At 38.0% G+C, this 25,845-nt stretch overlaps 1 long non-coding RNA gene across 1 annotated transcript; it reads left to right on the plus strand.

Moving 5' to 3' along the window:
* Positions 1–13,792: 13,792 nt before the first annotated feature.
* Positions 13,793–25,817, plus strand: LOC148184472 (uncharacterized). The gene is made up of 3 exons (XR_015772369.1): positions 13,793–13,890; positions 22,420–22,513; positions 25,641–25,817. It is a non-coding gene; the product is annotated as an uncharacterized LOC148184472 (long non-coding RNA).
* The last annotated feature ends 28 nt before the right edge of the window (positions 25,818–25,845 follow it).

Consider the following 25,845-nt stretch of genomic DNA (forward strand, 5'->3'; position numbering starts at 1 on the left):
TGTGGTTCATAAAGTCTTCCATGACAAGGAACAAGAAAATACTTGAGAAAGCCTGAGAAATCCAGCTGTCTCCCATGTGCTCCATACCAGTACCTCCAGATGGCTGGTTCTGAGAATGTGAACAAGCTGTACATTAACAACACTGAGCTTAGAAACATAGAATCATAGAATATCCTGGGTTAGAAGGTACCACAAAGAATCACCAAGTCTAGCCCTGCCTTTACACAGGATAGCCCCAAGAATCACACCATGTGCCTGAGAGAATTTGCAAGCACTTCTTGAGCTCTGTCAGGCTTGGTTCTGTGACCACTTCCCTGGGGAGCCTGTTCCAGTGCACAACCACCCTCCAGGGAATGGGCCTTCTCCTGATAGCCAAACTAAACCTCCCCTTACTCAGCTTCATGGTATTTCCTCAAGTCCTGTCACTGGCCACAGAAGAAAAGAGATCCGTGTCTGCCCTTCTTTTCCCCTCACAAGGAAGGTTGAAGACAGCAGTGAGGTCTCCGCTCAGTCTCCTCCAGGCTAAACAGACCAAGTGACCTCAGCCACTCCTCATATGGCTTCACCTCAAGGCCCTTTTACACTTTCATTGCCCTCTTTTGGACACTCTTTAACAGCTTAGTATCTTTTTTCCATTGTAGCACCCAGACCCGCCCCAGCACTTGAGGTGAGGCTGCCCCAGCTCAGAGCAGAGCAGGACAATCCCTCCCTTGCCCGGCTGTGATGCTGGGCCTGATGCACCCCAGGACACAGGTGGCACTCCTGGCTGCCAGGGCACTGCTGAACCATGTTCAGCTTGCCACAGGCCACGAACTCCAGGTCTCTTTCTGTATTATTCTGTCTGTATCACATTCCCCAGTCTGTATTTGGGGTTGCTCTGTCCCTGGTGCAGAACCCGGTACTTTTCCTTGTTAAATTTCACAGGCTTGGCAATTGTCCAGCCCTCTAGTTGGTTCAGGTCTCTCTGAAGAACCTTCCTGCCCTCAAGAGAGGCAACAGCTCCCCCCAGTCTTGTATCATCTGTGAGCTTGCTTAGTATCTATTCCAGCCCTCTGTCCAAATCATTTATGAAGGTGTTGAAGAGCACAGGGCTGAGGATGGAGCCTTGTGGAACCTCACCAGGGTGCCAGTCTGATGTCACCCATTCACTGTAACCCTTTGTGCCTAATCCATGAACCAGTTGCTCACCTATGAGATGATGCTTATCAAGGTGTGGGCTGGACATTTTGTCCAGCAGAATTCTCTCAGAGATGTAAGCAAATTTCTTCTGTCCTGCTTGCTAGGCATCTTTCAAGCCCTGAAACAGCTATGCAAACTCATAAGCATCTTCTTTGTTTCCTACATTGTTCAATACTTTTTGTTCAGTCAGTATTTTCTTCAACACAATCTTTTCAACCTTACAATTGCATTTTTTCAAAACAACCCAAATATATTTAAATCTGATATTTGAAATATGAGGCAGAGAAGAATATCCTGCCTCAGTTTGTCTGCACTGAGTCAACCCAAGGCCAGATAACTATCGCAAACTTGACATTGGATCCCAACTAAGCCTGTGAGTTACTCTGCACCATATAATTGAAAATACTCAAGCACGTTAGAACTGTGGGTGTACATCTTCCTGCAAAAGTAAGTGTAGACACACTCAGTGCCAAAAAAAAATTTAAAAAAAAAAATTTAAACTGTGCTTGATGTCTTTTGGTGTAAAAAAACACTACCTCCCATGAGATCAGTAAGTCTCAGTGCAAAGCTTTATTCCTAAAAGGAAGGGTGTATAAAAGAAAAGGTGTTTTGTAGGAAAGACCTGTGACCAAAGGGGAGAAAGAAGAATAAAATTAAGACAACATCTGTCGTTAAGAGAACAAGTTGAGAAACATGGTGTAATGAGAGCCTTGGAACCATTGCATGGACGGAAATAAGTAAAGAGGGAAACTCTTTGCAGAGAACTATTCTACTAGGGGAAAGGTCAGAAGTTCTCAGAGGGAGGCTGGGGAACAATTAGCTTTTCTAGGTCTATTGTTTTTGCTGATAAACACTTACTGTGCCTATTAAAATGGTCAAGGAAAAAAAGCAGGGCCCATATTTGCCAATCTCAGCGTGAGTACTTGCCATAACATTGTCATTTGCCAAGGTCATGTTTATGTCCTCCTCCTTCAGTCCTCAGAAGGAGTAGATATCTGCTCTTGTGATTCCCCTCAGCCTTTTGAGGGCTTAATTGAATACACCAAGCTGCAGCTAGATGCAGAGAGTAAAAGAGAAAAGGGTCATCCCCTGATAACACCAACATTTATTGCAGCTCCTAGCAAGAATGGGAAGAGGGATCTGGCATTTTTACTAATCAAGGTGTTGTTTCTTTATTAATTATTGTAAACCGTAACTTCTGCCTAACCAGAGCCTGCTAATTCTTACTTCAGATACAGAATTTTACTTCATCATCTGTGCTTAACCATATTTGCTCTTCTGGCCAAAGGATGCATCTAGAGACAAATACGAATCATCAAGAACCCCTGCCATTTATGTAGGAATTACAGAGATGTGTGGAGACTGTGGGTCTTTCTCCACAAAAAATTCTTCAAATCCCTTTGAAGTAAATAACAGTACACACAAATGAATTAACAAAAAAAAAAAAAAAACTTGATTACTGGTGCCTCGTTCACAGATTAAATCTTACACGTCTAAGAATTTTGGGATTTCTTACCCTCATATGATGCTAGAGAAGCAGAGTTTTATACTTATTTATGCATATATACTGAGGTAAAACACTAATATGGGCTACAGGAAAAAAAAAACTAAGAAACAGTGAAGACTTTAATGTAGGTAAATACAGCAGACTACTGTATAACCTGTGTGTAAAGATATAGATATATAGATATATAAAAAATAGTATGAGGCTGCTTAGGATTCAAAGACTGTGGAAGACCAACACTATTACAGAGATTTATTTTCATCAGATGAGATTAGCCTCTAGATATATGTGGGTATAGGGAAAAAAATCCTTCCAAGAGAAACTTTTAGTAATAATCATATTTTGAAACCATTGGTATTTTCTTTTATGTTTTTCATTAACTAATCAGATTTCCATTGTAGTTGATCATGCATCTGAAGTAGAGACAAATAATAAAAAAAGATATATTTGTATTAGCTGTATTTCCCCAAGGGTAAAATAGTTCATGCTAGAGATGTGAATGTAGAAATACTAGTTTTTATGAGTACTTCTGCTGTAAAAGTTTACCACTATTATTGGTGACTGCAATATGAGATATTTTATGTTCATCCAAGACAAAACAACACAGAAAAAAAAAAGGTGAGTGAAGCCATTTTCCAGTAGTCTTTACTAAAATAAACATGAAAAAAGATGTATTTCCTTACAGCTCTGAACTATGGGAATGAATAAATTTGTTCTTCGAAAACAAGTCACTTTTTCACAGCTGAATTTCAGTTTTATTTAGAAGGGATTTACTAGCTTTCAAATATAGAGGAGAAATTTCTTTTCATCAGGGATTTCCATAATGCACATAGGATGAGTATGCTTACAAATGGAATTTTGCAGTGCAGTGCAGAAACTGTAGCAAAGGGTTAGCCTGTAAAGGCCAAGGAACTGCCCCTTCTTTCTCCACCAGAAAGAACCTTCATTTCTTCTGATCAAAAAACTGTTTCCATTTTTCACATAATCCTATTAAATTTTATGTTAGCATGGAGTGGGGAAACAGAAATTTAAACATCTGTTTTGTAAGTAGGAGTGCATTTTTGAGATACAAGCCCATCCACAATAGTTCTGTCTTGAGTAGTTTACCCTGCATCCACAACAGTCAACTAAATTTCTCAGCTAAACAGCAGCCACTGTTCCCACCAGGAAATTTATTTTGGAGCCTGGACATTTTTACAAAGAGTAAGTATTTCCATGTCTAAATATGGTATGGCAATTTGTGGTACAATGGGAATAAAAGTTAAAATAGAAGCTGAGAAATTACAATCCAAGTATTTTATGCAGTTAAGCACCACTTCTCAGAAAGATTAAATTGTCATTCCTTTCAGGCAGAATTGTGGTGGTTCACAATCCTTGCTACAAAAATTGCAAAGCTGAATCTATTGGAATTTCCAATTAAATTTAGGGCTCTGAATTTAGTCTTATTTAATGCCAGTCATTGTTGTGAGATGATCTGAAGTGTCATGAAAGTGTTCTCCATGTTAGTGAAGAGATCAAGTGAAAGCTTGCTAACTGAAATGGCAGAACTAAACAAATGAACTTAAACCAAACCTCATCTAATGAAGTCAGCTCAGAAAAGATGTTCTAACTTGGTAAGTTACAGCACTAGGGTTGCCACTGTCAGTAAGATATAATGGTAATGCTTTGGCAGGAAATGCACAAAGCTGTATCGAAATTTCAGCACCATCCCTTTGTCAATATCCTGACCAAAAAGCTTTATAGTGGCTTGTCCACTGCAGCTGTGTCATTGCAAATTATAGCATGAGATTGTGCTCAGTTACTGATCAGCCAGCAAAAACACAAGTGTTTTACTGTCTGTCAGCAGGTTAAAAGGATTCTGTTACTTAGGCAGCTTTTTAAGCAATACAGTTGTCAAATAACTCATCTGGCTTTATTCCCTTGCACTATTGTGCTGAATTAATTTGCCTACTAGTTTTTGCTCAACATGTTGTTTGCAGTATTACAGCATGCACATCATACAGTATTTGGGCCACTGCCTGTGAGGCAATGCTTTTGGATATAAAAGACAAAATTCAGAACAAAGTGAAGCAGAGCTTTTGCAGTAAAACTGCCACCAATGAAGTTATTGCTCTCAACAGCAATCATATTGTGTAACCATCTCCCTTATAGTGTAAAACAGAAATTTACTGTGAACAGCTACACAACTACTGCTGGGTCTGCATATGCAGATGTAAGGGATTGCAGAGAGTTCACAATGAGGTGGAAAAATTAGGATATACATAAAGAGACAAAATCTCAGTAGAAACAGACTGAAAATACAGATCACTGTGAAAGGCCAAGTTGTGCAGTGAGAGATTTTTTCAAATTAACGTGGTTTTGTCAGTGCTCTTCATGCAAGGAAAAGACATCTGACTGAAATCACCAATGGCTCCTGCTATTCTTTGGGCATCTGAGAGGGGGAGAATTTCAACAGCAGAGAACATTGTAAGAAAAGCAGGAAAAAAGAAAAAAACTGAACAAAACAAAATAAAACAAAAAATAAAAATACCCAAAGAAACAAAACAAAAAACAAACCAAACCAAACTAAACCTAAACAAAATAAAACAAAACTAAACCAAAACAAGAAAAAAAACACCGCAGCTCCTAAACTCAAATCTTCAACCTTGTGCATGCATGAATAGTTACCTGGAGAACAGAACTACTTCGGTTATTTAAATTATACTCTCATCAAAGGAATTTTCTGAATCATATCCCTAACACATACCAATATGCCATCTATGAACTAGGAGCAAAAATTAAAGTAACTTTTTTTTTTCTTTTTTTTTTTTTTTTTGGTAAGGTCCTTTAATTATCTTTTACCTCAGCCTTTTTTCATACTTTCTTAAAGACACTGAAAAAATTATGTTGCAAAGTATGACTGTAATTCTATCTTGCATGATGTTACAGATATTTGGTAGCAGTGACTTTTTTTTTAACAATTTGAAATATTCAGAGAAAACTTTTAGTATTTTTATCCTAGTTGTCATCCTAAGTTTAGGAGTTAATATTTTCTCAAGTTAATTGGCAGCAATGATCATCAAACATAAACCACAGTGCAACTGCCTGAAGCATTAACTGTGACTTAGACTCACCTGTTCCTTTATCTCAGAGTTATTGTCTCCCCTCATCCCCATCATGTGTCAGAGAAGACTTAGCTTTTTTTGAATGAAACAGTATAAATTCTTTTCAGGGACATGGAAGATACATGATGTTCTGTTTGACTTGTAATAATTAACCAATACAATTGTTTCAGCTTTTAATAACATTCATCAATTTCAAATTTAAAGATCTGAATCAAGAGGTGTAGGAAAATAAATTAACTTTTGTGGCAGGATTCAAACCACTGTTGAGTCTTAGATTCCTGTCAAAGTGAGACTCAAATGGGCATTAGTCTTTCTTCATTTTACTCTCTGGTGGAAGGGAGGCTGTGGCTGTCAAGCAAGAGAAGAGCTGAGAAGTTAATCCTAGGACAGCCCAAGGTCCACCTTTCTTGGACCGCTTAAAATGTCCCAAAACTGCCAAAGTCCAATAGATGCAGTCAGTCTATGATGGGATCCTAAAAATAGGAGACTCTTTAACCTTATTTGATTTTATTTTAGGGGTACAGGCAGTTCTTTGGATAGACAGGTAAACTGAAGTAACATAATATAATGTCAATTATGCCTTTTCACTTGTGTTGGCTCAGAGCAAAGAAAGTCAAGATAACCTCCGTATAGCCCACCATTCTTAGCTAAGAGCAACACAGGCCAAAAAATTTTCACATTAGAGTGAAATGATAAAGACAATAAAGACAGAGGCAGAATGCCTTCAGTCAGATTGTCTTTAGAGCAATTTGGATGCAGCAAACTCAAGCTTCAGAAAAATTGCACCGTTGTCATGCCATGCAATCTAGTAGGAAGAAAAGAGAAGCATTACTACTAGTATCCCAAGAGTATCTCCAGTACTCTGGAGATACTTCAGGAAAGTTTGACACACAAATGCTAACTCCTCCCCACCAGCAACAGCTCTTTGCTGTCTTTAATACTAACAAATTATCAAGCTAGAAATGGTGCAACACAAAACAAAGGAATCAGGGCAGCGTTTAGCCTACTGCCAGGCCTGTGTTTCATCGGACACTGTAAATGTATGTGAAAGTGGCACTGAAATTCAAAAGGAATAGTTAATCTGAAATTATTTGTCTGTAATGTGCCCTCCCTTTCAAAAAGCTCAGATTTAGGCAGCCAAGTGGTGAATCACCAGAAATTGTGTGCCTTATTCCGATGATTAGTTTTTTTTTTCTTCACTTAAAAGTTTAAAATGTTTTGAGTTACCGCCACCTTTCAGCACAGTTTGTTTTTTTTTCTACCATAGCTAACGTTATTTTGTGTAATTAGTTTAAACACTGTAATAGTTACATGTTCAGAAAGATGTTTTGGCAGTCAATTTTACTAAAGAATGCAGAGAAGAAAGAGAAAAAAAAATCCTAGATTAATATAAAGTTAAGCAGATGCAAAGGGCACAAGTCCTGTTTATTAGCATAATAAAGTCATCATTATTTTAGCAACAAATGCTTTTTGTCTGATAAAAATATACCATCTCAGAATAATTAAACAAATAATGTTTAACATATCTTACATTCACATAGTTAAGGTGAAATAAACAAATGAGTTTGTTTACAGAGAAAGTGCAGCTTCATTTATTGCTTAAGTAATGTTTTGTTGTACATAATAATCTGGGTAGTATATTAAATTCTTTCCGGTCTTTCTACTTTTCATTTCTGTGTCTTAGGAAAATGTAAGATTTTCAGTCCTTCTGTTTGATACTGAATCTGAGCAGAAAACAACACTGACAGGCCAGATTATATAAAAAAAAATGAACAAAAGTAGAAGTAAATAATGATATGACTTTTGAAAGGGTAGTCTGGTTGTCAATAAAGTGGATCCATGTGTTCTAGCCTCTAAGCAATACAAAATTAGTATGAATAGATACTATGGGCTACCTAGATAATAAAAGCAGACTGCCTTCTACTCCACTGCATGTCACTTTACTGCGATAAAGCTCAAGTGTTTGCACACAAACTTCTCATCCATTTGACAAATCTCAGAAGGGAAAAAAAAAAACAGCAACCCAAATCTTTTGATAAAGGTCATTTGAGAATGTGGGGCCATGTCATCAAATGTTAAATACAGAGCGGCAATGATCATGCAAAAGCATTCTGGTTTACCATTTCAGGTGAACAGCCAAGAAGCTGTACTGTTCCTGGGTCTGTAGGGGGCCATAAAATAAAACCTTCAGTTTATTTTTTCCTACTTTCTTTTTAAATTCATAAGGTGAGGAATAGAAGATATGATTTTTCTCCAAAAATCCGTAATTCACAATGTTGATTCAAATAGAAAGCTCAAATAATAGTAATAAATATACACAAAATTGTAATGTTGTAATTTTGACAGTCAGGCCCACCAGTATCTGGTTTACTGTTTACATAGAGTAATGCAGACTCACCAGTAATGGTATTTGAAACTGCAGCAGTAGTTTGCATGTGTGAAGGATGTTTAACTGCCCTGTTGTATACAGGTGCCTCTAGGTTGGGGAGGTGGTTTTTTCCAGGATGTGATAGCCCCAGATGGAGAAAAGTGCTTTTGTACTTGGTTTTCTACTTCAAGCCAATTAATTTCTTAGGATAACAGTTCATATAAATTATTTCAGCTTGGACATCCATATCCCCATGTACTTGAAACAAATTAAGTTTTTCTCAATCCATTTTGAAAGCATCATTCCACTCACTTTTACAATGAGACAGTATATTCTAGGAAGGATAGTACAGTTCACAGGTTTTCTTGTCTCATGTAGATGCCTAATTTCTGTTCCTTGCATTCCCATTCTTGAATCAAAATCCTTTATTTATTATGATTTATGCTTCTAAGAATAATAATTTCTTGTAATCATTATGTATTTTTCTTTTGATCTTCTGAAGAGTTGAAATATACATGCATTGCTGTGTATGTGTGTGTCTAGGAAGCATAAAGGGAAAGGCAAAATATTTTGCAGTGCCTGTATAAAAGTGATGGGTGAATAGCTTCCTTTATTTTTGCTTAAAGCATTATTTTGACATCTGCACTAATTATATCTCAATTCCTTTTTTAAAAAAACCTTTTCTAAAAAAATAAATAGGCCATCTTTCTCATATACATTGATTCCAAACCCATCACCATTGCATTGCTTGGTGTCAGCAAGGAAAAAAATTATGACAGATAAAAATAGTTTCAACTATTCGTGGCTAGAAGAAATAATTTTCTGTGATTGTTCAGTTGTAATATCATTTCTATTTGAAAGAAAAATATTTGTTTTGAGGAGGAACATTTCTTTCAGCTTCACACAACCCTTATTTTCTTTGGGTCTACTTTCTTTCCAACCTACACTCAAGATACTATTCCTGATTTTGTTGACATATACTCATTGCTATTTTTCCATCTTACAGATTGTGATAAAACTGAGTAACATTGGAAGTATTCTTTATGTATGAGGATTTCAGTGACTCCAGGTACAGGCTTTATCTTTTCCAGAGATCTACAGTAATTTTCAAACTATATCCATGTTAATAATCTTGTTTTGTTTTTTAAATCTCCCCCATTTCAGTTTATCACACCACACTGAAAAATACTACCTTCAAAAACCCAAATTAGGAAAAGTTTTGTATTGGTAGTTTATATTCTACTTTGTCATATGTTAATACTGCCCTTTCATCTAAGCTCATCCCAATGTTAGCGTTGCTCAGTGGAATCAGCAGAGCCGTTCAGTAATCTTGTACAATGGAAACATCAGAACATTTCTGAACCAAAGTTCTCTGCATCAGTCCTCTAACAAGAGAAGGGGAGAATTCTTCTGAGTTTTACTTTGAACTGTTTCCAACACCACTTTGGCCTTGCTTAGACTCACCAGAGCAAATCCTTCCTTGTCAAATGCCTGAACCTTCAATAGAATATAAAGTCCAAATAAAGGCGTTGTCAGAGTAAATGGTGTTGTCAGAAATTAACATGAAAATTCACTGAATGCCATCAGATCTGACTTTTTAATACAGCCTTTCCAGTACATTGTATAGGTCTCTTTAGGTTTCTAAACAAAATTTATTGTTTAATAAAATTAAATATTGTTTAACAAAATTAAATTGTTTTAGCTAGGCAATGCCATGTCATGGTTCTACATTCTAGGAACAGAAATAAGCCGCTCTGATGGATCTTGAAGGAAATGGCTTCTTAAAGATACACAGTGAACCCCAAAACTTAAATTCTGTAGGGAGATTTTGCAAAAAATTTTGTTTGTCAGGAAAGGAGTGTGATCTAGACAGAGAAGTATTGAGTGGGTGGGTAAAACTAGCATTACCTGTATCCCCTTTTAGTTTTACTGCTTCAGGGTAAGTTACATGACATGATTTGTTTTTGCAGAAGGTCTTGTAAATGTTATAGCCATTTCTAGAGGTGGGAGTATGGTAACTTCAAAACAATTGCTGATTTTTTGACAATTAAAATCAGGTTTCATTATCATGCCTGAGGGGAATAGCCGTTTTCTCAGCAGTATAAGCTGCCCAATCAAGCTTTTGCCACATAAAAAGTTTATTTGTCAACACATGCAAAAGTTTGCAACTTCTGTCTTTATCAAAAACTAATTATCATGTGCACTACACTAAAAACAAGGAAAAAAAATCTATTTTCTTTTCATTTTAGATGTAATTCATAAGCTGTTGTTAAAATGACTGGTCTGTGTTCCCTTGTTAAATCATCCAGTAGGCAAACAAATGTTAAATCCTGCATCTGGGGAGGAACAAACCCAGGCATCAGCATATGGAGTGGGGGCCACCCAGCTGGAAAGCAGCTTTGTAAAGGAGATGGAGTTTCTGATGGACAGAAATTCAAATATCAAAGCCATCAATGCATCCCTGTTGCAAACACAGTTAACAGTACTCTGGGATACATCAGGAGGCATGCATCCCAATTTGCAGCCAGCAGCTTGAGGGAGGTGAACTTTCTCCTCTGCCAAGTCCTGGTGATGCCACACCTGGGGTGACGGGTCCAGTTCTGATCTCCTTAGAAAAACAGAGACATAAACATACTGCTCCTGTGAAGCTCCACAAAGATGCTAAAGGGACTAGAGCATCTCTCACATGAGGAGAAGCTGAGAAAGATAGGACTGTTCACCCAGAAAATAGAAAGCTCAGGGGTATCTAGTTCACTGGCAAAAATACCTGGTGAGAAGAATGCAAAGAACATGAAATTAGACTTTCTTCTCAGTGATGCCCAGTGATAGAACAGAATGCATTGGGCATAAATGGAAAAACTGAAAATTCTTTTTAAAGGCAAGAAAACCAGAAATGTTTTACTTTGTTACCAAACTCTGGAGCAGACAGCCCAACAGACTGGGAAGTCTACAGCCTCCAAAACCTGACTGGACATGGTCCCAAGCACATGATTTGGGTGGTATTTTTGAAAAGCACATGAATTTACCTAGAAAGAGTGCAAGTTTCAGACTAGTCTGCCAGGCACTGAACAGCCTAAGAAACCAGTCTGTAGCCAAGCATACTGTCTTAAAATAATGTCCTTAAAATGATGCAAAAATATATGTAGGGAAAAAAAAATTCAAAGGCTTACAGAAAAAAATTAAAAAACACGAGAACAAGGTACTTATCAATATCCAGTTTTTCTGTGGTGACAATGTGCTTTGTAGCTTATGCAGTGAGAACAAGTGTGTTTCTCAGGAGACACAGAGGCAATATACCCTTTCAGTCTTCTTCTTGCCTGGTTTGTAGAACTGTACAACTTCTGTGAGGTTCCTCTGCTTTGGTAAAAGTAAACCTTCAGACTCCAAAGGGAATATGGTGTACTCCCTACTAATTTGACTTTTCACCACCAGAAAACTTCATCTGACTTGTTTGCTACATGATCTATATAGCACTAAGCCCTCTGTATATCCCTAGATATAAAAAGTAGCATTTAAGTATTACTTTATATAACTATACAAGAAGTTACAATTCTTTTGTACATTCAAAAAATACACTTCTTTTTCTGTAAAAAACACATTGTTTATTCTGTGTAAAGGCAGTAGGAAGGTATTTTCTATGTTAGATTGCACTAGACTAAAACATAGTGACAGAAAATATATAAAGTCCATTGATATGAAATGCATGTTGTAGGCATTTTTGTCACTCAGTAATAAAAACATAGAAAAGTTGAGAAAAGTTATATTGTGCTAAAAAAAAATCATGTTTTATGAATAGTTTGTTATTAGCTTCCAAAACAAGACATCAGTTCTCATGAAAGTGACTATAACATCATTTGTTTCACTATGCCTCAGGTAAAAGTAGATGTAATCTGCCACATGCCTCATAGGTTTGTGATACAGACAAAGACATTTTGTTTTGTTTACTTTGGGGGTAATTTTTCTGGTTTGGAGTTGCTCTGCTTTTTTTTTTTTTTTTTTTTTTCCCCAGAGGAAAATGAGACAAAGCACAGCTAATGGAAATTTTCAGCTATAGATTTAGAAATTGATATAGCTAGAATTCAGAGACACCAAGTGAAAACTTGCATATCTTGGTCAGGTTTTCACAAAGCATAAAGGGACGTATTTTACTTCAGATTATAGGTGAAGATTTTGCAACCCAGCTGCTAAACGCCAGCTCCCAATCCAGTTCAGACTTCCAGAGGTTTGAAACAGCACCTTTTCTTTTCTGCATGGCCAATACATTTTAAATACAGATTTGGGGTTTTATGCCCTGCATGAGTATTTGACAATATCACTTTAAGAGCCAAAGACAGAGAAATTAGGACATTTTTTTTTTCCTTTTGAATAAATTTAAATAAATAAATAAATAAATAAATAAATGTGAAATAAAATTCCACATATGTGAGGAAAAACTAGTCAGCTGGGACAGGATTACCCTCTATCGATAATTTGGCCAGGGATTTTTATTGTGATTCTCGGAAATTTCTCAACTGTAGCTTATTGTAGTATGTTTTCTTTTAAAAGTTTACATTTTCCCTTTCAATGGTTTCTTCTGTTTTCCCCCCGTTTTGTTGGTTTGGTCCAAGATATATCCCCCCCTATGGTGCCCATCATTGTAAAACCCTGCCTCTTGTTCCTGAATGATCCTAGTTTACCCTCCCATTGAATTGCTGTTGTGGGTTTAAAGTATTAACTAAAAAAATTGCTAGAAAACTTACTTATTTCTTGCTGTTGAGATATGGATTAGAAAAAGAGCAAAACAGGCTTAAAACTTAAAAGGGACGAAGAAAGTTTATTTTAAAAAATGACAAGAGTAAGAAACCAGAATAAAACCTCCAGAAACCCTCTTTTTCCCATTACCCAGTCATTCCCCTGCTCACATGACAACATAGAGACAAAAAATTCGGTGGTTAAAACAGTCTCCATTTTGCTATAGCCTTTTCATCAGTCTCTGTAGAAAAAAAGAAGTCCTCTTCTGCTAATCTATGGAGTTTTTTCACAATAAAACCATTTTCTTCATTGCTTTCTAGTTCTCTGATGCCAGCTGCCTGGAAATTCTGCCATCAGTTCTCTCCTCCCGTTTCACATCACTCTGAGGCGTGTTATAGGTCAATGAGTCAAGATGGGGTGTAATTTTTAAGGATGTTATTCAAAGGCAAAAGTTCTCTTCATCTGCTTTTGTAAGCCTCCCTGGAAACGGAAGTTTTCTCTTTGCCTCTTAAAGCCCACAAACCTTCAACTATTACTTCTCTTTTTCTGTTCCGGCATCTCACAGGATCACAACTACTTCACCATCGGCTTAAATCTACACATTGAAATACTCTATTCCCCCCCAAATACTCTGTCATGAATTAAAGGAGTTTTTTCAGAACACTATTGTCCATCTCCATAGCTCATAAACAAAAAAAAAATTCAGTTTATTAAAGCATCTCCTTATTTCTCTTCCCCCTCTGAACCTTAATTCCTTTCTTCACTGTCTTTGATAGCTTATGGTATCTCTTTACATGTTGATCACTCTCTCTCTCTTCCTCTCTCTCTGGATAAAAGGATTAATCTGCAAGTCTCATCTGGATAATGAAAGGGTTAAAATCTTGCCCAGGCCTTGGGGCTGGTTCTGTGATCTCTGCCGGAGCAGCGGCTGGAGCTGTCTGCGATGGAAGATTTATTTCACGGTTGCTCTGGAGGAGTGTGGCCACTTTCTCAGCATGCTGCAGGTCAGTGGCTTTCCCTTTCCTTACTCGGCAGTCTCTGATAAAACTCAGCAGTGGCAGAAACTGCAGCCGAGCCAGGGAACCCGCGTGGCCCGGCCTGGGCCCGCTCCCCTCCGCCCGCCCCCTTCCGCGGCCTTGTCCAGCCTGGGGGTGGCAGGGAGGCTGAGCCACAGCCCCGTTACCTCTTCAGAAGCCAGAAACCAGAGCGAACAAGAAAATCCCAGGCTTATATCTTAAGGTGGTGTTCACAGGTTGATCTCACTTTTCAGTAGTCAAAACCACTGTTAGTTCTCAGAAATGGCCAGTTATTGGCCCGGAGAGAAACCTCCCATCAGCCTCCAGCAGTTTCAACTTCCCTAGCTCTCAAAGCTAATCTTAAAGGTGCAGAACTTAATATACAACATACACCAGGCATTTGGGGATACCAGCATCATAGTAACCCCAGGACAATTGTCAATCCCACCTTGTACCTACTACCCCTTATTCTGAAAACTTCCCTGTCAATCTCCTAATCCTCAATGCCTCATTGGTTATTTTAAGTTGTTCCCTCCCCCTGGGCTCTCCCATTGGTTTGTAAATTGTATACCCTGCCTTATATTCCTCCCCTAAGTCCCCCGATTGGTTAAAATTTTGTACCCTCCCCTTGAACCTCCCTTGTATTTGAGTCCCTGCACACCCTCTCTGGTAGTCTTTTGTCCCTGGACCCTCTGAGAAATAAAACTACCTTGAAAACCATACATAAGACCCTTCCCTGGTCTTCATCCCGATCTTCTACACTTGACAGCCTGTGCTGTAGAGAGCAGACTTGCTGCTGCAGAGCTGAGCAGCCCTGCTCTACCGCCATTCAGGCTATTTATAGTCAGAGGGTGGTCACACTTGGCGCAGTCTGGGTGAGGACAAGCCAACAAACTTCCTCCGGCACTACATCAGTAGCTGGAATATCTAGGAATGTCTTGGTGCTCAAATTCACTTGAACTCCTTTGATAATTTCCGGTCTAGTTGCTCCTAATTTGCCAAAATACAAGTATTTGTAGAGGTGGACTGATACGATCCCAGTATAGTTGGAAGTGACCTTAAAAGGTCATCTTATCAAACACTATGCTCAAACAGGGTTTTATACAATTAGTTGCCTAGATTCACAAAGTTGGCTTTTGAGTATTTCCAAGGATGGACACTCCACAACCCCTCTGGACAACTTCACACATTTAAAGTATTTTATAAAGAACTAGTAGATAATAGTTCCTGAAAAGAGAAGAAATTCTAAATATCACACATAGAATCTTTCCATCTGAAAAAAATTGATGTTGGACTAAATGTGGTTCAGTTATTAAGAAATATAATTGGTCTGTCTTTTGTTACTAAACAAGGAAAAGCTAACTATCAAGCATTAAAAATGTTTTCCCTGTACTCTCTGTGACTGTCTGCCACCAGAAGCTGAAAGTTCTGCAAAACCAGGTTTCTCAGTTATGGATACCCTGGAGAAACTGTATGAAAACTGTTCCTCAAAAGAGTTTTGTAAGCTGTTTTTCAGACACATTTGACCATAGTATGTCAAATATATTTCACATAACTAAATTCCTTTAGATTCTTGAGATGGCCTCTAATTCCTTTTTTCACTCATAAAGACAAAAAAAATCCTAATTTTCAAGTCTTCATTTCCATGGATGAAATAAATTATTAACTGTATAAGTAAGATATCTCAAATAGAAAAAAAAAAATCCATCATAGCTCCAGAGAGTAACCTTTGTGTACAATCTACAGATCAGCAAAGCTGTACAAAATCCTTTCAGTGAAGAGTATGAGGACAAAATAATGTTTGGGTATTTTTCTAAGAAAAAAAAATGAAATAAGCCAACAAACATTTGGGTTCTTTGAAAATTTTCTTTCCTTTCTTGGGAAAAAAAAAATAATCCATTGCTTTGAGTTTTTGCTTCATTTTTTTCTTTCTATTATGAGGCCACACTTTTGCTTAGAAGTAGTCTCTACTGTAGTTTTAGAGGTGAGAGGCATAAGTTCCACCAAGGTAAAAAAATTCTTGTCTTAGAAGAAAATGCAGGCTACATTTTCATTTTTTCTTGTTACTCTCGCTACTGGGAGGGTGCATCATATTAAAGAAATATTTTAATGAGAATGGTTTCTGATTTTATCATACACAAATCCTCATTAAAGAGAAGTGTTTGCAAATCCATCCTCTGTTATTCAACTGGCTGATGCTTAACTCATGCATTTTTCTTGAAGGCAGGTAAAATTTATGAAGTAGCAAACATGAAAGTCCAATTTGCCTGCAAAGCTTTTATTTTTAGTAGGGAAGTACATGACAAGAACATGTTTCTGGTCAGTCTCCCAAAATCAGATGATCATCTTAAATATCCTTTGATAAGAAATTTAACATCTCCACAGAAACCTTGCATACCACAAGCCACACAACCTCACATTTTGTGCAAAAGGTATAGGAACTTCCTCTTTAACTGCGGTTTATCGTTTAGAGGAAGTCCAGCTGAAAGAGCATCTACTAATTTCATGTATTAACTCTCTAAAATGTATGCTTATGTTTCTTCAGGTTGAGGGACCACCTTATTCTTTGCCTATGAAAATGAAACCTCTTAAATAACAAAACTGTGGTATATTTTGGATTCTACCCTTAGATGTCAGCAGTAAAATAAAGCAATTATAAAATCAGTAAAGAATAAGCAGATTTTCCCTCATAGTACTTCACACTCATCTCAGTCTTCAGGACAGCAAAGTAATTGCTCTAGTTTTCTTCCACTCTTTTGACAGCAGTGAGACCTTTAGCATCATCCAGCTTATGCTGCAGATTGAAGTATTTAGGTCTTTTAGTGTCTGGTGGGATGCATGACTTTATGTTTTTAAGGAGAAAAAAAAAAAAAAAGTCTAAATCTCAGAAGAAAACAGAGGTTAAAAAGAGGTCTTTACACTCTTTGGTACAGTTAGGTTTGGATGGTCACTCACAGATTACCTATTCCAATTAGGAATTGGAATCCAGCAAACCTGGATGCCTCAAGGGAAAGGCATGTTTAGTGTAGAAGTGGATCAAGTAATATTCCATCGTAGTAAGTGAGAAGCGATTACTGAAACGTGTTTCAAGGATGATTTTAGTGCTGAGACCACTAGGAAAGTAGACATCAATTTTTTTTTCAGTCTTTTTCCTTTGCTGGGTTTTTTTTTTAGGTGTTTGGGGGTTTTTTGGACTTGTCCAACCATTTCCATGCCTGTGTGAAATACAAAGTGCAACTCATGCCTTTTTTAAATGAGCAGTACTTAGCAGAAATGCATAATCACACAAGATGACAAAGTTCTAGTTAGTGTACGCTGGTTTAGATTTCAATGGGTTTTTCACTGCCAGTCACGGCAAGGCCCTGTGAACTCAGAGATGCTGGTTACTCTGCTCACTGCAGCATAGCTTCACATGTAAGTCTGAGTTTTGCACTCCAGAGCAAAACAGAAACTTCATACATTTTAGAATGTGTTATACTCTTGGAATGAATTTCAGTGGGAAGCAACTGAATCAGTTATGCTATCCAGTGCTTCACTAGATCTCCAGTGTCACACTATATTAAGCTAAATTATATAGCATTTATATCTTAATACATTATAGCCATTTCCCATTTATGATCATGTAGTGAAATTTTATTGCTGATTTTACTAGGGGAAGGTTGAATTGAGTTCAGATTAATGCTGCTATTTATCTGCAAAAATGTGAGTGCCCTACAATTATTACCAGTAAGAAATACTGAAGTTCCAAAATAAAATTCAAATGTCACCCTCCTATGTAAGAAGCCTCTCTTCTTCATACAAAACATCCAGTAAAAATAGTGTTCTTTTGCTTTAAAACCTGACACTTAAAAAAGATAATCCATAAGCTAACAGGAAATAATGAGATGTACTTCACCTAAAAAACTGTCATAATGCTTCCTGCTTCATAATGGCAGATATGAAGCCTGTCTCTTGTATTGTGCATAAAGTAAAGAAGGGAATATTTTACAACCACTTTATATGTTAAAATTTTAATGCATTCAGTATTCTCAGTGAACAGCTTCTGGCCAATTTATTTATTTTTATAGTGCATAGAATTTGTTTTGTTTGTTCTGTTGTCCAGACATAAGCTAGCTTGGCTTAAAAAGCCTGATTTTCTTCTTAATACAGCTTCCTTTGAAAAATAAAAAGAAACCCAAAACAACCTTTAAGTGCTTAGATTTCTAGTTTTCTTCTTATATTAATTTTACTTTATAGTCAGCTGATTCAAAATACTCTTTTGAAAAGTTAAAGGATATTCACACTTGAATTAAATGTAAATCAACTCTCTCTCTGCTCTTAAGAATGAAGTACTAGTACTAGTACAGTTTTTCTACATGGAAAACCTTTTTGAACTTGGAGACTGATAAATGAATACTCATTAAGTTATCTGGCACACAGCACTCTCCTGACTCCTTTTTCTTTTCCAAAATATGGTGGCTGTACATTTTAGCACACGTTCAACTCCATCACCAACTCCTGAAAATGGTACAAAGTTACAACAGCAGGCAAAAAGGAAGCCTTGGAAAAAATATTTTATAAAGAAATCATTCACTGCCCATCCAAAGAAAAGAATTATCATGATACTGGCCGTTACTAAGGGCAAAACATCAGTTGGAACACGGCTCATCGGAGCCCAGGCTAGCTCAATGAACACACCGGCACCCTGCCAGGTGTGGGGAACTGTCTCAGTGTGGGGTATACCGCAGGCAGAACCTCTAAAGCTGCCTGCTCTGTGGTGCAGGATAGCTAACTGACATCAGGGATTGGGCAAAGGAATACGGAGGAGGCTCTCTGTATGGGGGACTTCCAGCAGGACTACTTCCAGCAGGAAGTACTTCTAAGAAGGCTAAAAAGGCGAGTGACAGAAGAGCTCGGAGCACTTCTGGGATTAAATACACAGGACTTTCAGTGGGGTGGGTAAAAATTTTTAACCAATCAGAACTATACAGGGGAGGAGCACGAGGCGGAGTTTACAGTATAGTGACCAATGAGGAAAAGGGGGCGGAGAGGACAGGTCACATGGGCCAATGAGAGCCTCGAGGGTCAGGGGATTTCCAATGGGGAGGTACTGCAGGGGGCTGGGCTAACAGGGGATTGACAGGGAAGGGTCCAGAACAAGGGGAGGGTTTACAATGGTGTATGGGGAAGGCGCTGGAATAAGGGGTTCAGTTAGGGTGATGGGCAGCATAGGGGAGGATACAACTTAGGGGAGAACCAACTCTGAGAGAAACATGGGGGGACATAGGTACGAACCATTAATCATACAATTGTAAATTGACAAACTGTTAAAATAAGCACACACCGCAACAGGAACTGATTAGATAAGAGCTCAGTGGGACCCCAAATGCAAATTATCTTGTTACTCTTTTTCTAAAAGTCACACAATGAGGATAATTTTGGTGCTGATGAATAATTTCTGTTAGCTCAATTATAATTCTTGTGGTAGATGCAGATTTTTGCAAACACTTTGCCTTCCTCTCCCACTCATGTTTTCATATTGTTGACCTTAACAGTCCATGGTGAAATTTCACTTATGGGTTAGATTTATAAGCCTCCTTCTGCCGTATTGCAGTTCAAAGCATTCATCTCAGATCCCCTTTTAGTATCCTGGATTGTTTCTGTCTGAGAAAGGTACTGCTTTATCTATGGAAAACAAAATAGATAGGTGGATACTCTTTTTTTGGTTAATTTTTTTTTTTTTTAAGATCACCTATCTTGTCTAAAGCAAGTTCAGAAATGTGCACCCAAATTCTCTTATTCTTTGTCTTCAGAACTCAGTGTCTGAAGATCAAATGGAATCTGTTAGTAGGAGCTGTTTTAGATGACAAAGCACTGATGCTACAGTATTGCTTCCTTTCTCTAAACAAACTGCTTCCAAAAGCGAGGAAAAAATTCAACAAAAGAGGGCACGTGTCCTTTTCATGAGGTATTCTTACAAGCACAGGCACCTAGAGAAACTTTCTTACCAAATTATTTTTCCATATCAGTGGTTGCTACTTAGAAAATTTCACTTGGCACAGTCAGTAATTTTTATTTCTTGAAAATGTATCTTAATAAGATGAAATATCCAAATGAAATTAAAGGTAATTTTGGGGGGAAAAAAATTAAAACTATTAAAAAAAGGAAGGGTACTGTTTGAAAAATTAATTAATGTCTTTGACATTGCATTAATTTTTGAATTTATTTTCTTCTGAATCTGCCTTTCAGGGAAATGAACTCAAATTTGGACTCTAATTACAGTACAGTAGAACATGGGACTCCTAAACTTTCTCTAAGTAATTATCCAAAATTACTAATGATATTCTCAGATCCATGAAGGTTTGCACTCAGTGTAACAGCAGGTGGTGAGGAATTTTCTTTCCAGCTAAACATGACAGATTTTCTCTCCTTCAAGCATGGATCAAAGGCAGAAACCAAAGGAAGTACAAACAATGCTAGTCATGCTGGATAAGAAACATATTATCTTTTCATAAGTCAGTCATTATAAATAATGGCTATCTCATACAACACTCAGAGTGCAAAGTGTATCGTACAATTTGCAAATTTTTGCAGATTTGGGAACAGAGTGTCAAGGGAGTCTCAGAGGAAATGTAATTAACTGCATATCTCCCACAACCTAATAAGCTACAGCTCCATTATTCATTGTCATGTACCTCATGATGCCGTTTGTACATCCCTTGCCTCTTTTGTGTAAAACGTTAGTGTAAAGCGGAAGAATGAAAAAAATACCCTTAAGCCTCCTGGAAATGTGGGACACATTTTCATACTCAGTTTGGGGAGGGCTTGTGCAGGATGTGACACTGAAAACCAGCAGCTCCAGGCATTGAAAGTTCACTAGGTGTTCACCGTACCTTTTAAAAAAAACTAACAAGGCACCCATAGTAAGAGAGAATGAAGACAAATATGAAAAATAAACCAGGAAGAAAGTCAGGCCATGTTTGAGGGGAAACTGCCCTGCTTGAGAATATCTACAAAGCAAAAGGACTGATCAATATTACGAATTATGTAACAAAGGACAGCTGACTCCTCTTTTTACAACTGAAGATTTTCATGCCTGGTCCTCAGGTGTGCCCCTGAACATACAAATATGTTCAGATTTTCCCATTTTTTTCATTCCCTTCCATAGAGTAAGTGGTCATACAAGCTTACAGAGCTAGAACAGAATTTCTTAGGGTGAAAAATATAGTGATTTGCCACACCATTGGTTCTGCTGGTTATGAATCTCAGCTCTGCTTTCTTGCCATGGGATAAAACCAACATGCAGTTTTGAGAGGCAAATAATTAATAATGTATTATTTATTAGAAATTCAATAAAGGAGGCTGTAGGCTCTGGACCACTAAAAGGAATGTTGCAGGAAGATTTTGACAGAATATTTTACAAGTGTTTGGGTTTTTGAAGAAAAAAGCCTAAGGTCTGGGGAACAGATTTATTAGACGACTATAAAGATTTCACAGCTCCTGCAAAGCCAAAATCCATTTTAAACCAGAATTACATGTAAGAGCTCTGTGTGCCCTAATACGCTCTAATGCCATGTCAAGCACAGGTCGTATTCTTTCCTAACTGTTTAATTAGCTTTGGAAATCTCTGCTTTCTGTTTTCTCTTGCCTATACACAAGGCAGCAGCATCAAAGCTGTAGACCTCTGGCTGCTTTTAAGCTGCAGACCTTTGTGTCAGCGACCTCAGCTGCTGAGGCAGGCTGATCACTGCCTGCAGACTTCTGCTCCCTAAAACCTTCCTGCAAACTGTACAAAGTGGGATTATGGCTTGGATGGGAAGTGGTCTAGGTCATCTGAGTGGAAGCCTGAAACTCGCCAGACTTAAGTGAACCACTGCAAACCAGGTCTAAAAGAAAAGCATGATGTAAGCCCCCTTCTCTGATGCTCATTTAGTATCAAAGTATTTATTAAAGTATTTATTAAAATCATAAATAAATTATTAAAGTAATCATTTATTATCAAATCTGACAAAGGCAGATTGTCACAACTCCAGGCTGCCCCACCAGGAATGGGAATTCTACCACAAACTGAACTAGTTGTATGCTCAGGTCAGAAGATGGGGCTGATGTGTGGAGCAAAGTCATTCCAAGCAACATGCAGTGAAATGAATTGGGCAGGATTAGAAGTCCTTTTCAATGCCTTTATTCTGAGAATCAGCTTGGGTGGGGGCCCGAGGGGTCACACACACCACCACTGCTCCCAGATTCCATCCGGAGTTGGAGGACGTTGACTTTGCCACACAGCAGAGTCGGAGCTGCTGTCCTCACGGGAGTCCACAAGAATGCTCATCTTCTTTTTCTGGAAGTCTAGGATGTCATCCTGGTCAAGTTCCCTTCTGGTTATGTCAGCTCTTGGGAGGAAGTCAGGGGACTCCTCTGGGTCTTCCTCATTCGGTGGTGCTGTTTCTATTTCTTCTTTTTAGTGTGGCTCGTTGTCTCTGGGTTCTTATTGGTCTGGGTGCATTCCATGTGTCTCTGGTTTCTCTCATTTACATACAGGCCCTTACGTTATCCTCCTCCTCAGGGCTGGGGATGCCATTTTGGGAAGCAGCAGCGGTGATTTCCCAACGGGACAGGGACATGACAATGAAAGGTAAGTACAACTAATGCATAACAAGAAAAGAATTAACAACTTGAACTTGAGATAGACAACTGGTTTACAACAAAACACTGACCAGTGTTTAGCACTTGCATCCCAGTTCTCTAAATTATTTCTCACATGCAGGAGTACACTACTTGGGAACTCTGAATGCTTGGTGACTTGGCTGTCCCCACTCTACTTTCAGCCCAGGGGCAGTTTGCCAAGAGCTGCAGCCCCAAGGAAGGTTTGAGGGCAGAAAAGCTGTCAGCACCCATAGGGGAATAGGAATGGGGCTGCAGGCAGCCTCAGCCTTGATGAGTTACAGCTGTGTCCTTGAACACCACAGGTAAACAACTTTGAGGGAGAGAAGCGTGGAATGTGAATGTGTGTTGACATTTACAACGAGAAACAGAGAATTTTATGACCAGTTATAAAAGGGTAGAAGGTGCGTGCACGTAGTTTGTTAGCCAATTATAGTGCAAAAAGGAGCACATGCTATGCATGTGCTATAAAGTATAAAAAGTTGGACTGTGGGATAATGAACTGCTGATGCTTGCCACCATCTTCAGTGTCAGTCTTTTACCCACCATCAAGCACCCAGCTGTGAGTGGCTTATGACTGTGCCCAGACACCCTGCCCATGTGTGACCCCACTTACTTGGAGCTAGACAGTCTGCTTTTAATCCTGACACCAACACAGTTGGCCATATTCTCAGGAAGGAAACCTCAGAAATTTTAAAACATCTCTGATGGAACATGGCCTTTACCTGCTTTTGGTTGAAAAAGACTGTGTTCATTTGTTTTTACTATTTCCAAAATGGGAGATCTGAGTCTTCTGCTAGTGAGATTCTAAGATATGGAGGACTTTTATTTCCTGGCAACCGTGCTATAGTGCAGGCCTGTTACTGGCAGTATTTTAAACCTTATAATGAGGTTGAGTTTATTACATTCAGTGCTGAAGCAGTCCATAGATACATATGATAAATAGTCTTATATCTTCACAGACAAACTTACTTGTTCATTTTGGAGGGAAAGAATATTAAATATATATGTGAATATAGATCTGCAATGAGGCTGACATTGCATTCCAGAAATACATAGGTGTATGTGTTAAGAAATATAAAATCTCTGTAAAGGAATAGAAGTAAATATTCCAGGTGTTTATGGTGTTTAATTCTGCAGAGCTATTTAAACTTCTAGAAAATTAACTGTGATACTTTATAACAGTTTTGGTACCTTATTTCTGAACCTAGCAACAGCAAGAAAAACACTATTGTGTGTGTAAAGTTCATGGTGTTCTTGCCGCTCCATTTCTACATATCTGAGGAAAACATGAAAGAGAAAACATAAAACTGAATTTTTAATTTTCAAATAACACAGTTCTAACTAGTATAAAGAATATACTACAACTATCGCACATTGGGATTAAATGGATACAGTAAGTTTGGGTTCACATGGTTCATTTCAATGAGTTTTGGTGTTTGCTTTTTTCTTTTTGCTTGCCTGTCTGCTTGGCAAAGGATTACACGCTCTGTATAAACACTGGCTTCACCAGTGTTTGGGCTAACATCTTACTGGGCTAACATTCTTACAAACCTGATGCACACACATGAATTTGACTATACTTCAATGAGAAAAAGAGAAATCCATGAAGAGCAATAGGTTTGCAGCTGTTTTCAAGGTCCAGAGCTCACCTATTTCAGCAGGTGTTAATTTCTAAGAACTGACCACCATCTTTATCTATTATTTGAACAGGATTACACATGGTTTGGTGCTAATTACATTTATCAATACAAAAATCTTCAGAAGCACAAACTAGTTGGATAATGTATAGAAACAGATACCCTGTTTCTTGCATGGAAAATCTGTTTAAAGAATATTTCTGCTGTGTGCATGTATGTGTGCATGTGTATGAATGAAGTTTTTACATGCAAAATCTACTTTCAAACACCATGTATTTATCACAGTGCACTGATTAAATCCCTTTAGTATTAACTATTAGTTTGACAGAAAAGGTCTTGTTCTGTGAGAGGAATATGTTGTAAAGTCCCTTATCAGTTGATGGGTTCTGAGGTCCTAAATATATAATTTTAATTTTTTTTTTCTCTGTGGGTATTAGGAGAGACTAATTTAAAAAAACAGTGGGATTGTCAATGAGGAACTATCCCTGCCCTGAAAAAGAGGTGTTTTCTCCCTGAATTCTATCAAATCACTTTATCTCTCAAAGTGATAGATTCTGTTAATTAAATACTCTGCAGGGTATCAGCAGGCTTGTTCTACATTATCTTTTTTGCTTCCGTTTCAAAAGTGGTTTTTCCTCCTCCAAATTCTACATGACTGTGCTGTATAGCGGTGATGCAATTGTGTGGGTAGTAATGTCACAGCAACAAACACAAAGAGCTTTGCAGCAATGGAAAATTATCAATAACAGAAATAGTTGGTGGTGTTCTTTTATATAAAGCAACATTGAAAAAAATAGAAGTGAGAATCCAGAACAAACAACAGGATATATAAGCTTGAGGGTGGGAAGTTTTGTAATGAGAATAATTTATTTAGCTATTCCTAAAATCTTAATCAGAGTTATACGTCAGCACTGATAATGTATTTACTTTCCTAGCATCTCTCTTCATAATGGGACTGCTTCCCAGAGGAGAAGCCAAAGTTTCTTGGTCACTGAGGACTCTAGAAGGAAATTTTTGCTTCAAATCCTCTGTACTTCGAGACTTATTGTAGAAGATAATGAAAGGATTTTTTTTCTTTTTTTTTTTTTTTGGTTTTTTTTTCCCTGTCCCTTATTCATTGGGCTCTATCCTTTAAAAGCACTTTGACAATATCCCAAAGTCATGGTGTTTGAGGTTAGAAAGTCATTATTGGTGAATTCTCTCAGTGAATTTCCCTGGAGCAGGGGAGTTGCTCTTCTCCCTCCAGTTCTGGTTAACAACTGCGTGGAAGGAGTCCATGGTTTGTGTTTCACCTGGCACTTGCCATTTGTAAGAATCTTGACAGTAGATGTGACCCCCAGAGAAAAATGTTAACTGATTTTATATGCCAGGTGGATGTTTGCTCCCCCTGCCCCAATCCCCTACTGTAACAATAACAAATAACAACATTTCTCTTCTTTCTTTTGTTTTTCTGTAAAGCTGAAGTCGATAAACTTCTCAGGACCAGGCTGTCTCTTCATTCGCATGTGTTCTGTTCCTAATACCACGTGGTCATGGTCCCCTGGAGTCTTCCTGAAAAGAAAATACACATCATCTGGCTATTTACAAGAGGCTGGACAACCTAAAGATATTCATTCAGTTCTGTGAGATTTAACAGCCGATAATCCCTGGAGACTGGAAAGGA

Source organism: Pseudopodoces humilis, chromosome 4, assembly GCF_049639895.1.
Source record: "Pseudopodoces humilis isolate 2021_Gansu_Grassland_sample_001 chromosome 4, ASM4963989v1, whole genome shotgun sequence".
Taxonomy (NCBI): Eukaryota; Metazoa; Chordata; class Aves; order Passeriformes; family Paridae; genus Pseudopodoces; species Pseudopodoces humilis.